Source organism: Pseudophryne corroboree, chromosome 3 (genome assembly GCF_028390025.1).
Source record: "Pseudophryne corroboree isolate aPseCor3 chromosome 3, aPseCor3.hap2, whole genome shotgun sequence".
Taxonomy (NCBI): Eukaryota; Metazoa; Chordata; class Amphibia; order Anura; family Myobatrachidae; genus Pseudophryne; species Pseudophryne corroboree.
Window position 1 is genome coordinate 386,089,958 of NC_086446.1, and position 14,603 is coordinate 386,104,560.

Below are 14,603 nucleotides of genomic sequence, written 5' to 3' on the forward strand. Positions count from 1 at the left end.
AATTGGGCTGAAATCGGGCATAATCGTTCTAGTGTATGGGGCCCTTTACTGTAGATTATGCCAACCGTACACCTAGTATAAGCTGGAGAAAACCTGAATGCAGCATGTCCAATTGTCTTATTTATTATTACCAGTTATTTATATAGCGCACACATATTCCGCAGCACTTTACAGAGAATATTTGGCCATTCACATCAGTCTTTTGTCCATGTTTCACTCACCACTCACTGGGAGTTACCAGTGGACAGCATGCCGACGGTCAGTATACCGACAGCGGCATCCCATCCATCAGAATCCCGACAGCCCCCCATTAAGCCCTGTAACCCTCACCTTTTCCTTACCCTAACCCTCCCCGTTTGGTGCCTAACCCTAACTCTTCCTGCTTGGTGCCTAAACATAACCCTTCCATTATAAATCATTTATCCTTATGATCAATGTACAGTATAAGCTAATTGCAGTATCCATTTCAAGAAGAAAAAACAGAATAACATACCTCTGTAACGCTCTTTTACACCACTGGTTTTTCAGCATTTCCCAATCCCATAAAGAGAATTATATGTAGATGAAAGACAAATATGATATATCCAGTGTGATCTTAAAAAATAAATTCTTCTTAACAGTAGTATCTGGGCACCCTCCAGTCAGAGCACATCTTGGGTATATGTACCAAACTGCATAGTTGTGTTAGCCAGGGGCGTCACTACCATAGGTGCAGACAGTGCAGCTGCTATGGCGCCCAGAGCTGAGAGGGGCCCGCCTTCCCTGTCAAAGTTACATGTGTTATATACATTTTTCGCCATTGAGTGGTATGTAAGGGTCCTTTCAAACTTTTTTCTTGGGGCCTGCAATATATCTAGGTATGCCCCTGGACCTACCTAGGGTAGTTTGGTAAAAAATGAGGCACAATATGAAGGGGGAGCAGTATATCATAATGTGAATTGGGGGTACTGTGCGGCATAATGAGTAGTGGCAGCTCTGAAATGTGACATACTGTAGGGTGAACTTAAGCACTACTACCATTCATAAAAGAAACTAGGGCACTACTATGGGGCATAACATTTAATAAGGCTCCACTATGGTTCAGAAAATGACCTAGAGCACTATTATAGGGCATAAAATTAACAACTGCTGCAGAGAAGTGTCTCTCTAGAAGCGTTGAAATGGGGACCCCTTCAAACTGTTGCTATGGGACCCATAAAAGGTTCTGGCTACGTCCCTGGTGTTAGCCCATGTGACCCTTAAAACACTAAAAGGATCTGTATTGGATTAGGATTATACAAGACTCTGAAACAAATACACTTGACACTTTTCCTTAATAAAAATACAGCCAATATGGGCAAAATGCTCTATAGCTAAACAAACAAAATAAAAAATAAACAAAAAATGAACAGCATTACTAAATAACATACTGTATAATGTGACTTCTATTGCTGTTTTGAACTACAATATTTATTAATGTTATACAGTCATAAATAAAATAATAGGATTTTGATAACCTACCGGTAAATCCTTTTCTCCTAGTCCGTAAAGGATGCTGGGGACGACATCAAGACCATGTGGCATAGACGGGATCCGCAGGAGACATGGACACTCTAAAGACTTTTCATTGGGTGTGAACTGGCTCCTCCCTCTATGCCCCTCCTCCAGACCTCAGTTGTAGGAACTGTGCCCAGGGAGACTGACATTTCGAGGAAAGGAATTACTTAACTAGTGGTGAGATATCTACCAACTCACACCCTCAACCATTCCGCGCACATGGCATTCAACATAACACACGCCAACAGGCATGAACTAATTGCAGCAACATGCTGAAACCAAGATAACACAACTTGTGTAACTGTAATAACTAAACTGCAGGTAAAGTACGCACTGGGACGGGAGCCCAGCATCCTCTACGGACTAGGAGAAAAGGATTTACCGGCAGGTTATCAAAATCCTATTTTCTCATACGTCCTAGAGGATGTTGGGGACGACATCAAAACCATGGGGTCTATACCAAAGCTCCAGTACGGGCGGGAGAGTGCGGATGACCCTGCAGCACCGATTGACCAAACTTTAGGTCCTCATTGGCCAAGGTGTCAAACTTGTAGAACTTAGCAAATGTGTTTGACCCTGACCAAGTAGCTGCTCGGCAAAGTTGTAATGCCGAGACCCCCCCCGGGCAGCCGCCCAGGATGAGACAACCTGCCTAGTGGAGTGGGCCTTTACCGACGTCGGTAATGGCAATCCAGCCGTAGTATGAGCTTGCTGAATCGTATTTCTAATCCAGCGTGCAATAGTCTGCTTGGAAGCAGGACAGCCAATCTTGTTGTGATCATACAGGACAAACAGAGCCTCTGTTTTCCGTATACGAGCGGTTCTAGCAACATAGGTTTTCAAAGCTCTAACCACATCTAGAGACTTTGAATCAGTGAATGTGTCAGTAACTACTGGCAACACAATAGGATGGTTTATGTGAAAAGCAGAAACCACCTTTGGAAGAAAATGTTGGCGAGTCCGCAACTCTGCCCTATCTTCATGGAAAATCAGGTAAGGGCTCTTGTGAGACAAGGCCCCCAATTCAGACACCCGCCTTGCGGATGCCAATGCCAAAAGCATCACTACTTTCCAAGTGAGAAACTTCAACCCTATCTTTTGTAGCGGCTCAAACCAATCCGACTGAAGGAACTGCAATACCACGTTAAGGTCCCATGGTGCCACTGGAGGCACGAATGGAGGCTGGATGTGCAGAACCCCTTTCATGAAGGTCTGAACCTCTGGAAGAGAGGCCAATTGTTTTTGGAAGAACACTGACAAGGCCGAAATTTGGACCTTGATTGATCCCAATCGTAGGCCCGTCTCCACACCATCCTGCAAAAAATGGAGAAAACGTCCTAAGTGAAACTCTTCCGTAGGAGCTTTCTTGGATTCACACCAAGACACATATTTTCTCCAAATACGGTGGTAATGTTTTGACGTTACGCCCTTTCTGGCCTGAATAAGGGTGGGGATGACCACCTTAGGAATACCCTTCCTGGCTAGGATACGGCTCTCAACAGCCATGCCGTCAAACATAGCCACGGTAAGTCTTGGTACACACACGGCCCCTGCTGCAGCAGGTCCTCCCAAGGAGGAAGAGGCCGAGGATCTCCTATAAGTAACTGCTGAAGATCTGGGTACCAAGCCCTTCTTGGCCAGTCTGGGGCAATGAAGATTGCTCGAACCCTAGTCTTTCTTATGATCCTGAGTACTTTTGGCATCAGCGGAAGTAGAGGGAAAACATACACTGACGGAAACACCCACTGGGTCACCAGTGCATCCACTGCTACTGCTTGAGGGTCTCTCGACCTGGAACAGTATCTCTGAAGCTTCTTGTTGAGACGAGACGCCATCATGTCTATTTGAGGAACTCCCCAAAGACTTGTCACCTCTACGAAGACTTCTTGGTGGAGGCCCCACTCTCCTGGATGGAGATCGTGTCTGCTGAGGAAGTCTGCTTACCAGTTGTCTACTCCCGGAATGAATATTGCCGACAGAGCTTGTAGATGTTTTTCTGCCCAGCGGAGGATTTTTGTCGCCTCTGCCATTGCCGCTCTGCTTTTCGTTCCGCCCTGCCTGTTTATGTATGCGACTGCTGTTACATTGTCCGCCTGGATCGGTACGGGACGGTCTTGACGTAGATGTACCGCTTGTTGAAGGCCGTTGTAAATGGCTCTTAGCTCCAGCGCGTTTATGTGAAGGCAGGCTTCCTGATGTGACCAACGTCCCTGGAAGTTTTCTCCCTGAGAGACTGCTCCCCAGCCTCGGAGACTTGCAACCGTGGTTACTAGGACCCAGTCCTGAATGCCGAACCTGCGTCCCTCTAGCAGGTGAGAGCTGTGCAACCACCACAGGAGCGAAATCCTGGTTTTTGACGACAGGATTATCTTTCTGTGCATGTGTAGGTGTGACCCCGACCACTTGTCCAACAGGTTCCACTGGAATACTCTGGCATGGAACCTGCCAAACTGTATGGCCTCGTAGGCCACCACCATCTTCCCCAACAACCGAATGCACTGATGGATCGACACACTTAATGGTTTCAATATCTGTTTTACCATTTTCTGGATTTCCAGAGCCTTTTCAAGCGGAAGAAATACTCTCTGAACTTCTGTGTCCAGAATCATCCCGAGGAAAGACAACCTTGTCACTGGTTCCAACTGTGACTTTAGGTAATTTATGATCCACCCGTGTTGCTGGAGTATTGACAGGGAGAGGGATATGTTTGTAATAACTGCTCCCTGGATCTCGCCTTTATCAGGAGGTTGTCCAGATAAGGGATTATATTGACTCCGTTCTGACGAAGGAGGACCATCATCTCCGCCATCACCTTGGTGAATACCCTCGGCGCCGTGGAGAGACCGAAAGGTAACGTCTGGAATTGGTAAAGGCAATCCCGAATCGCAAATCTCAGATAAGCCTGGTGAGGAGGATAAATGGGAACATGCAGGTAAGCATCCTTTTATGTCTACAGACACCATGTAGTCCCCCTCCTCCAAACTGGCAATCACTGCCCGAAGTGATTCCATCTTGAACTTGAATCTTTTCAGGAAGAAATTCAGATTTTTTAGATGTAGGATCGGTCTGACCGAGCCGTCCGGCTTCAGAACAACAAAAAGGCTTGAATAAAAACCCTGCCCTTGTTGTGACAACAGTACCAGGACTATGACCTACTCTTGACATCATTTTTTGGATTGCCGCTGTTACTGCTTCTCTCTCTGGCGGAGAAGCTGGCAAGGTCGATTTGAAAAATCGGCATGGGGGAACGTCTTGAAACTCTAGTTTGTATCCCTGGGATACTATTTGCAACACCCAGGGGTCCAGGCCAGACAGAATCCAATCCTGGCTGAAGAGTTTGAGACATGCCCCTACCCGAGCGGCCTATAGGCGAAAAGTTGTCCTTCTGTCTTACTATACAAATCCTAGGTTTATGATCGTGACATTTTGCATATGGGCGTATTAAAACTAGAGATGAGCGGATTCGGTTTTACTCGGTTTTACTCGGTTCTCAAAACGGCATCTTATTGGCTCACGGATGTCACGTGTTTTGGATAGCCAATAAGATGCCGTTTTGAGAACCGAGTAAAACCGAGTAAAACCGAATCCGCTCATGTCTAATTAAAACACGGCCGAGGCATCTAAAACAATTAGAAATCCCTAGCACTCCTAGGGAAGAGACAGCAGCACAGAGTATATCAGGAGACAGCATAACTCCGGAATTGCTGGAGCAATGTACTAAAAAATTGGAACACATCTGCCTTACAATCTGGGAACAAACACTGTAGGAGGAAGACACCCCTAGCATCCCTAGGGGTGAGGCAGCAGCATTGAGAATTCCAGCAGACAGCATAACTCTGGAATGCCTGCAGCAATTTACAACAAACTTGGTACACATATAACTTACACTCTGGAAACAAACTCTGTGGGGGTCAGGCATCCCTAGCACCCCTAGGGATGGGACAGCAGCACAGAGTATGTCAGCAGACAGCATAACTGTAGGTTTCTTGTGGCCACTTATGGTATATGGAAGCTCTTGTAAAACACAATACACAAACAATTCCTGAAAAATATCAGTGTCTTTTCTTCAACAAGTAGATATTACAAACTTTGGGGCTCATTTACATTTGGATGTAAGTCATTTTCTTGACACGCTTCTCAGATGTAGCAGTGCTCGTCCGCGCCTATAGGTTTTACATTCACAATCTACCTGAAATGCTTTTTCAAAAGTAGGCAAGTATTGAATGGAGGTAGCACGAACCCACACACTGACAGTTATATAGTGAAAGTAGCACGGTCCCCCAGCTGCACAGAGTATATCAGGAGATACATAATGTGCTGCGCTATATAAGAAACTGTAAATAAATCGATAATTTCACAGGGGCGCTGACATGATGTGAGGAGGGGAATAGAGGCAGCAGGAAGACACAGACTGAGAGTTGTATAGTGGAAAAAGCAGGGTCCCTTGGGGTAACAAAAAGGGGTCCAGCCACTATACAAAGTGCGTCAGGGAAACAAGATATGCCTATATACTACATCTACAACCAACGTAAATTAACAAACAACTATCATTCTAATTTACCATCCCCATCCCGTAGTGAAGCACGGGTATTCAGATATCTATCATGTTATTTATACTGTGTGTTTAATATTTACATTTATTTATGTAAACAGACATTCTTAAAATCCTGGGCAACGCTGGGTACTCCAGCTGGGTGTAGTATGGTATGCCGGCGGTCGGGCTCCCGGCGACCAGCATACCGGCGCCGGGAGCCCGACCGCCGGCATACCGACAGTGTGGCGAGTGCAAATGAGCCCTTTGCGGGCTCGCTGCGCTCGCCACGCTGCTGACACAGTGGCGCGCTACGCGCGCCACACTATTTTATTCTCCCCCCAGGGGGGTCGTGGACCCTGGGAGAATAAATGTCGGTATGCCGGCTGTCGGGATTCCGGCGCCGGTGTACTGTGCGCCGGGATCCCGACAGCCGGCATACTGAAGACCACCCCTCCAGCTAGTATATATATATATTTTTATATATACAGGGTGATTCAAAAGTCGCAGTACACCCTTTTGTTTCAAAAACTTTGCAGGAAATGGGAAAACTGAATACTGCAGTGAGGTATGGGTGAGGTGCGCTATCTTTTTGGGTATGTATTGAACATAGGGGGTAATTCAGTGTTGATTACAGCAGCAAATTTGTTAGCAGTTGGACAAAACCATGGGGGTCATTCCGAGTTGTTCGCTCGCAAGCTGCTTTTAGCAGCTTTGCACACGCTAAGCCGCCGCCTACTGGGAGTGAATCTTAGCTTCTCAAAATTGCGAACGAAAGATTAGCAGAATTGCGAATAGACACTTCTTAGCAGTTTCTGAGTAGCTCCAGACTTACTCGGCATCTGCGATCAGTTAGGTCAGTTTCGTTCCTGGTTTGACGTCACAAACACACCCAGCGTTCGGCCAGACACTCCTCCGTTTCTCCAGCCACTCCCGCGTTTTTCCCAGAAACGGTAGCGTTTATTCACACACTCCCATAAAACGGCCAGTTTCCGCCCAGAAACACCTAATTCCTGTCAATCACATTACGATCACCAGAACGAAGAAAAAACCCTTATAATGCCGTGAGTAATATACCTAACTGCATGGCAAATTTACTTGGCGCAGTCGCACTGCGGACATTGCGCATGCGCATTAGCGACTAATCGCTCCGTTGCGAGAAAAAAATAACGAGCGAACAACTTGGAATGACCTGGCTGCTTTATTTTTACACTGCAATTTAGATTTCAGTTTAAACACACCCCACCCAAATCTAACACTTTCTGCGCGTTATATCTGTCCCCCCTGCAGTGCAAATGGTTTTGCCCAACTGCTAACAAATTTGCTGCTGCGATCAACTCAGAATTAGGCCCCATGGGGGTAATTCCAAGTTGATTGCAGCAGGAAATTTTTTAGCAGTTGGGCAAAACCATGTGCACTGCAGGAGGGGCAGATACAACATTTGCAGAGAGAGTTAGATTTGGGTGGGTTATTTTGTTTCTGTGCATGGTAAATACTAGTTGCTTTATTTTTACACTGCAATTTAGATTTCAGTTTAAACACACCCCACCCAAATCTAACTCTCTCTGCACATGTTATATCTGCCCCCCCTGCAGTGCACATGGGGGGTCATTCCGAGTTGTTCGCTCGCAAGCTGCTTTTAGCAGCTTTGCACACGCTAAGCCGCCGCCTACTGGGAGTGAATCTTAGCTTCTTAAAATTGCGAACAAAAGATTCGCAATGTTGCGATAAGACATCTCTGTGCAGTTTCTGAGTAACTCGAGACTTACTCGGCATCTGCGATCAGTTCAGTGCTTGTCGTTCCTGGTTTGACGTCACAAACACACCCAGCGTTCGCCCAGACACTCCTCCGTTTCTCCAGCCACTCCCGCGTTTTTCCCAGAAACGGTAGCGTTTTTTCGCACACACCCATAAAACGGCCAGTTTCCGCCCAGTAACACCCACTTCCTGTCAATCACATTACGATCACCAGAACGAAGAAAAAACCGTGAGTAAAATTCCTAACTGCATAGCAAATTTACTTGGCGCAGTCGCAGTGCGAACATTGCGCATGCGCACTAAGCGGAAAATCGCTGCGATGCGAAGAAATTTACCGAGCGAACAACTCGGAATGACCCCCATGGTTTTGCCCAACTGCTAAAAAATTTCCTGCTGCGATCAACTTGGAATTACCCCCTATGTGCACTGCAGGTGTGGCAGATGTAACATTTGCAGAAAGAGTTATAGGCCCTACACACTGGCCGATATCACTGCACGATATGAACGATCTTGTTCATTAATGAATGAGATAACGTTCATATCGTGCAGTGTCGAGTCACCAGCGATGAACGATGCGCGGCCCCGCGCTCGTTCATCGTTGGTGACATGTCGGCTGTGCATGCCGGCCAATATGGACGAGATCGTCCATATTTGCCTGCACGTCTATGGAGCCGGGTGACGGGGGGAGTGAAGAAACTTCACTCCCCCCGTCACTGCCACCTGCCGCCGGGTCGCCCGTCGGCCGTATCGGCCGTCGGCACCTCGGCGGCACATCGCCTAATGGGGGTAATTCCAAGTTGATCGCAGCAGGATTTTTGATAGCAATTGGGCAAAACCATGTGCACTGCAGGTGGGGCAGATATAACATTTGCAGAGAGAGTTAGATTTGGGTGGGTTATTTTGTTTCTGTGCAGGGTAAATACTGGCTGCTTTATTTTTACACTGCAATTTAGATTTCAGTTTGAAGACACCCCACCCAAATCTAACTCTCTCTGCACATGTTATATCTGCCCTCCCCCCCCCCCCTGCAGTGCACATGGTTTTGCCCAACTGCTAACAAATTTGCTGCTGCGATCATCTCTGAATTAGGGCCATAGACGGCATCTTGAATTCGTCCATCTTGAATCTAAGTCAGTTTTTTCAAATGGAAAGGGGGTGGTGTAACATGTCAAACAATATCAGAATTTGCTGAAAAGTTTATTGCTGTGAACAGATTTGAAATAGCAGTTATGGTTCAAAAGTTACAACACTTTTTTTGTTGCAGGTAACTGAAGATGGCTTTTACAAAAGCGGAGAGAATTGAGGTCATTTTGATGTCTGATTCCACATTCTGCTGACAAACATTGTGTGCTGCGTTTGGGCTCTTTATGAAGGATACCAAAACCATTGAGGTTGTCTCATCAGTAGCACTTTTTGACGACCACTCTGTGACTTGTCAGCCACAGTCCCAGTTTCTCAGAATTTGGAAATTAGGCACTTGACAGTGTTATGTGAAATTGGAGGTCTTTCTGGGTGCCGGTTGTTAAAATCTGCAGCTATGACAAGGAAACTTCGTCATCAAAAACGAGTTTTATGGTAAGAACTTACCTTTGTTAAAACTGTTTCTGCGAAGTACACTGTGTCACAATCCTGACTGTAGGTTTATATTTGGTGACTTACCCCTGCCATCTGTCCTGGATCCTGTGTCTTTTCACTCACGGAGTTAAACAGCTTGTCAGCACTATGAGTTTTCCTGAGTTCTCTGCCTGAGAGGTAATAGGTAATCAGCTCCACCTGTGGTGATCTCCTGTGTGAGGCTGAATTCAGTAATCTGAACTTTAGGTCTAAAAGCCAGCATCCTGTGTTTTGCAGAAGTCCAGGCTTCAGTGTTCTCTCGGCCTGCTAGGCCTCATTCTACATCACAGCCTTGGCTAGAGTAGTCACATGACAGTGTCTGTTCACCTGACCCAGAGTTGTCCAATCCTCTGCCAGCCTGAGACTGTCTGCATCACCTAATCCTGCTCACCAATCATCAAGGACCAGGAAGTATAAATCAGGAGGCTGAGTTAGAATCTGGGCCAGTTCCTCGTGTCACATACAGCCTTGTGTGAGTCTTTATGCTGAGCTCCCTTAAGGTAACCTTTGTACCTAAGTTCCTGTGGAAACTCTGCTCCCTTGTGTATGGTTTACTTGTGTGTTGCCATTTGATTTCACCATTTCCCTGAGTCTCAATGTAAAGGCACAGCTGCAATGTTTCGTCTTGAAGGCACAATACTGAATTCCATGTTCTCCACTGAAAATCACAGCTGTCGTGTTTCAGTTTTACTACTGTTGTAGTTGGGATCTCCAGAGCTCAGTACTTCCGTGCTTCCAACACCTCCGTGCCTCAGTACCTCCGTGTCTCAGCACCTCCGTGCCTCCGTGCCTCAGTACCTCCGTGCTTCCAGCACCTCCGTGACTCAGCATCTCCATGCCTCAGCACCTCAGTGCCTCAGTACCTCCGTGCCTCAGCACCTCCGTGCCTCAGTACCTCCGTGCTTCCAGCACCTCCGTGCCTCCATGCCTCAGCACCTCTGTGCCTCAGTACCTCCGTGCTTCCAGCACCTCCGTGCCTCCGTGCTTCCAGCACCTCCGTGACTCAGCATCTCCGTGCCTCAGCACCTCAGTGCCTTAGTACCTCCGTGCCTCCGTGCCTCAGCACCTCCGTGCCTCAGTACCGCCGTGCTTCCAGCACCTCCGTGCCTCCGTGCCTCAGCACCTCCGTGCCTCTGTGCCTCAGCACCTCCGTGCCTCCGTGCCTCAGCACCTCCGTGCTTCCAGCACCTTCATGACTCAGCATCTCCGTGCCTCAGCACCTCAGTGCCTCAGTACCTCCGTGCCTCAGTACCTCCGTGCCTCAGCATCTCCGTGCCTCAGCACCTCCGTGCCTCCGTGCCTCAGCACCTCCGTGCCTCAGTACCTCCGTGCTTCCAGCACCTCCGTGCCTCCGTGCCTCAGCACCTCCGTGCCTCAGCATCTCCGTGCTTCCAGCACCTCCGTGCTTCCAGCACCTCCGTGCCTCAGCACCCCAGTGTCTCTACGCACCCCAGTGTCTCTACGCACCCCAGTGTCTTCACGCACCTCAGTGTCTTCACGCACCTCAGTGCCTCTACGCACCTCAGTGCCTCTACGCACCTCAGTGCCTCCAAGCACCTCAGTGCCTCCAAGCACCTCAGTGTCTCCAAGCACCTCAGTGTCTCCAAGCACCTCAGTGTCTCCAAGCACCTCAGTGTCCCCAAGCACCCCGTGCCCTTTAGCACAGTTGTACCTGTTATTCTTCACTGATTCATCAGCGCCTTTCCAGTTCTGTCTTTCAGGAGACCTTCAGCGCCCACACGTGCTTCCTGTCTGCCGACCTCATCCTGCATGAGGAGAACCTGGATTCGGCCATCTCTGCCGCGGTTCCTCTTCCCAGTCACCGGAAGAGACCCCGAGTCCACAACACTTCCAAACCAGGTCAGTGGTGGTATTCGTGTAGTCCTCCAGTCGCCCGCGCAGACTTCGCTAGCACCGGGTTCACAAAAACCTTAGTCATGACACACTGGGCTCCACAAGGAATGGACAATGGGGTGTAGAGTAGGATCTTGATCCGAAGCACCAACAGGCTCAAAGCTTTGACTGTTCCCAGAATGCATAGCGCCGCCTCCTATATCACCCCGCCTCCCTGCACAGGATCTCAGTTTTTAGTTAACCAGTCCAATGCAGTAGCAGGAAAAGAGACGACAACGGTTAGTAGCCACAACACCGCATTCTCACGACAGGAGACGTGTCAGCGGCTAATGCCATACCAACCCAAAGAAGCTAAGTGCGTCAGGTTGGGCGCCTTGTGGAGCCCAGTGTACCTCGCAGAAAGTTTTAACAAAGGTAAGTTCTTACCATAAAACTCGTTTTCTGCTGCGGGGTACACTGGGCTCCACAAGTAATGGACAATGGGGATGTCCTAAAGCAGTTCCTTATGGGAGGGGACGCACTGTAGTGGGCACAAGAACCCGGCATCCAAAGGAAGCATCCTGGGAAGCGGCAGTATCGAAGACATAGAACCTTATGAATGTGTTCACAGAGGACCACGTAGCCGCCTTGCACAATTGTTCAAGGGTCGCACCATGGGGGTAATTCCAAGTTGATCGCAGCAGGAATTTTTTTAGCAATTGGGCAAAACCATGTGCACTGCAGGGGAGGCAGTTATAACATGTGCAGAAAGAGTTAGATTTGGGTGGGTTATTATATTTCTGTGCAGGGTAAATCCTGGCTGCTTTATTTTTACACTGCAAATTAGATTGCAGATTGAACACACCCCACCCAAATCTAACTCTATCTGCCTCCCCTGCAGTGCACATGGTTTTGCCCAATTGCTAAAAAAAATTCCTGCTGCGATCAACTTGGAATTACCCCCCATGTTGGGCCGCCCAAGAAGGTCCAACAGACCGAGTAGAATGGGCCTTAATGTGATCAGGAGCACAGAGACCAGCCTTCACATAAGCATGTGCAATCACCATTCTAATCCATCTGGCCAGAGTTTGCTTGTGAGCAGGCCAGCCCCATTTGTGAAACACAAACACAACAAAAAGAGAATCAGATTTCCTAATAGGAGCAGTTCTCTTCACATAGATACGGAGAGCCCGTACCACATCCAAAGACCGCTCTTTGGGAGACAGATCAGGAGAAACAAGTGCCGGAACTACAATCTCCTGATTAAGGTGGAACGAAGAAACCACCTTAGGTAGATAGACGGGACGAGTCCTAAGAACCTCCCGGTCACAGTGAAATATCAGATATGGGGAACTACAGGACAAGGCACCCAAATCCGACACTCTTCTAGCTGAAGCAATAGCCAGCAGAAACACCACCTTAAGGGAAAGCCACTTAAGGTCAGCTGGACCAAGAGGTTCAAACGGAGACTCTTGTAACGCCTCCAAAACCACCGACAAGTCCCAAGGAGCCACAGGCAGGACATAGGGAGGTTGGTTACGCAACATGCCCTGAGTAAAGGTATGCACATCAGGCAAGGTCGCAATTTTTCTCTGAAACCACACCGACAAGGCAGATATTTGAACCTTGAGGGAGGCCAGACGCAGGCCTAAGTCCAGGCCCTGCTGAAGAAAAGCCAACAACTTGGCTATACTAAACTTGGAAGCATCATAATCGTTAGATGCGCACCAAACAAAGTAAGAATGCCAGACCCTATAGTAAATCCGAGCCGAAGCCGGATTCCGGGCCCGCAACAAAGTTTGAATGACCGCTTCAGAAAACCCTTTAGCCCTTAAGACGGAAGCTTCAAGAGCCACGCCATCAAAGACAGCCGGGCTAGGTCCTGGTAGACACAGGGGTCCTGAACGAGGAGGTCTGGGCGTTGTGGAAGTAGAATTGGACGCTCTGACAATAGGCCTTGCAGGTCTGAGAACCAGTGCCGTCTGGGCCATGCTGGAGCTATGAGAAGCAGAATTCCTTTTTCTTGCTTGAACTTCCGAATTACCCTGGGCAGGAGTGACACCGGAGGGAACACGTACGGCAGCCGAAACCTCCACGGTACCGCCAGTGCATCCACGAATGCTGCTTGAGGATCCCTTGTCCTTGCTCCGAAGACCGGAACCTTGTGATTGTGTCGAGACGCCATCAGATCCACGTCTGGAAGGCCCCACCTTTCCACTAGGAGTTGAAACACTTCTGGATGGAGGCCCCTCTCGACGGCATGCACGTCCTGACGACTGAGAAAGTCCGCTTCCCAATTCAGGACTCCCGGAATGAATATTGCCGATATGGCCGGTAGATGGCGTTCTGCCCACTGTAGAATCCGTGAGACTTCCTTCATTGCTAGGCTGCTTCGAGTGCCACCTTGATGATTTATGTAAGCCACTGTGGTGGCGTTGTCCGACTGTACTTGAACAGGACGGTTCTGAATTAAATGCTGGGCTAGGTTCAAGGCATTGAAGATCGTCCGCAACTCCAGAATATTGATCGAGAGGAGGGACTCCTCCTTGGTCCACCGCCCCTGAAGGGAGGGTTGCTCCAGCACCGTGCCCCAACCTCTTAGACTGGCATCTGTCGTCAACAGGACCCAGTAGGATATCCAGAACGGACGGCCCCTGTACAGTTGTTGGTCCCGGAGCCACCACAGCAGCGACAGATGGACCTCCGGAGTCAATGAGATCATTTGAGACCTGATCCGGTGAGGCAGGCAGTCCCATTTGGCTAGAATCAGCCTCTGGAGAGGGCGAGAGTGAAATTGAGCGTACTCCACCATGTCGAATGCTGACACCATGAGGCCCAGTGCCTGCATCGCCGAATGTATCGACACTTGTGGACGAGATAGGAAGCAATGAATACTGTCCTGAAGTTTCAGGACTTTCTCCTGAGACAGGAACAACCGCTGGATGTGAGTCTCCAATAGTGCTCCCAGATGCACCATGCTCTGAGCAGGGATCAGGGATGACTTCTTCTAGTTGATGAGCCACCCGTGGGCTTGCAGAAACCGGACTGTCACATCTAGATGACGCAGGAGAAGTTCTGGGGAATGTGCCAGGATTAACAAGTCGTCCAAATACGGCAGTATCCTGACCCCTTGAAGGTGGAGTACCACCGTCATCACCGCCATGACTTTTGTAAAGACTCGCGGAGCCGTTGTTAAACCAAAAGGTAACGCCAGAAACTGGTAATGGCAGTTGCCAATCGCAAATCTCAGGTATTGCTGATGAGACACTGCTATAGGAATATGCAGGTAAGCATCCTGTATATCCAGGGAGACCATGAAGTCCCCAGGTTC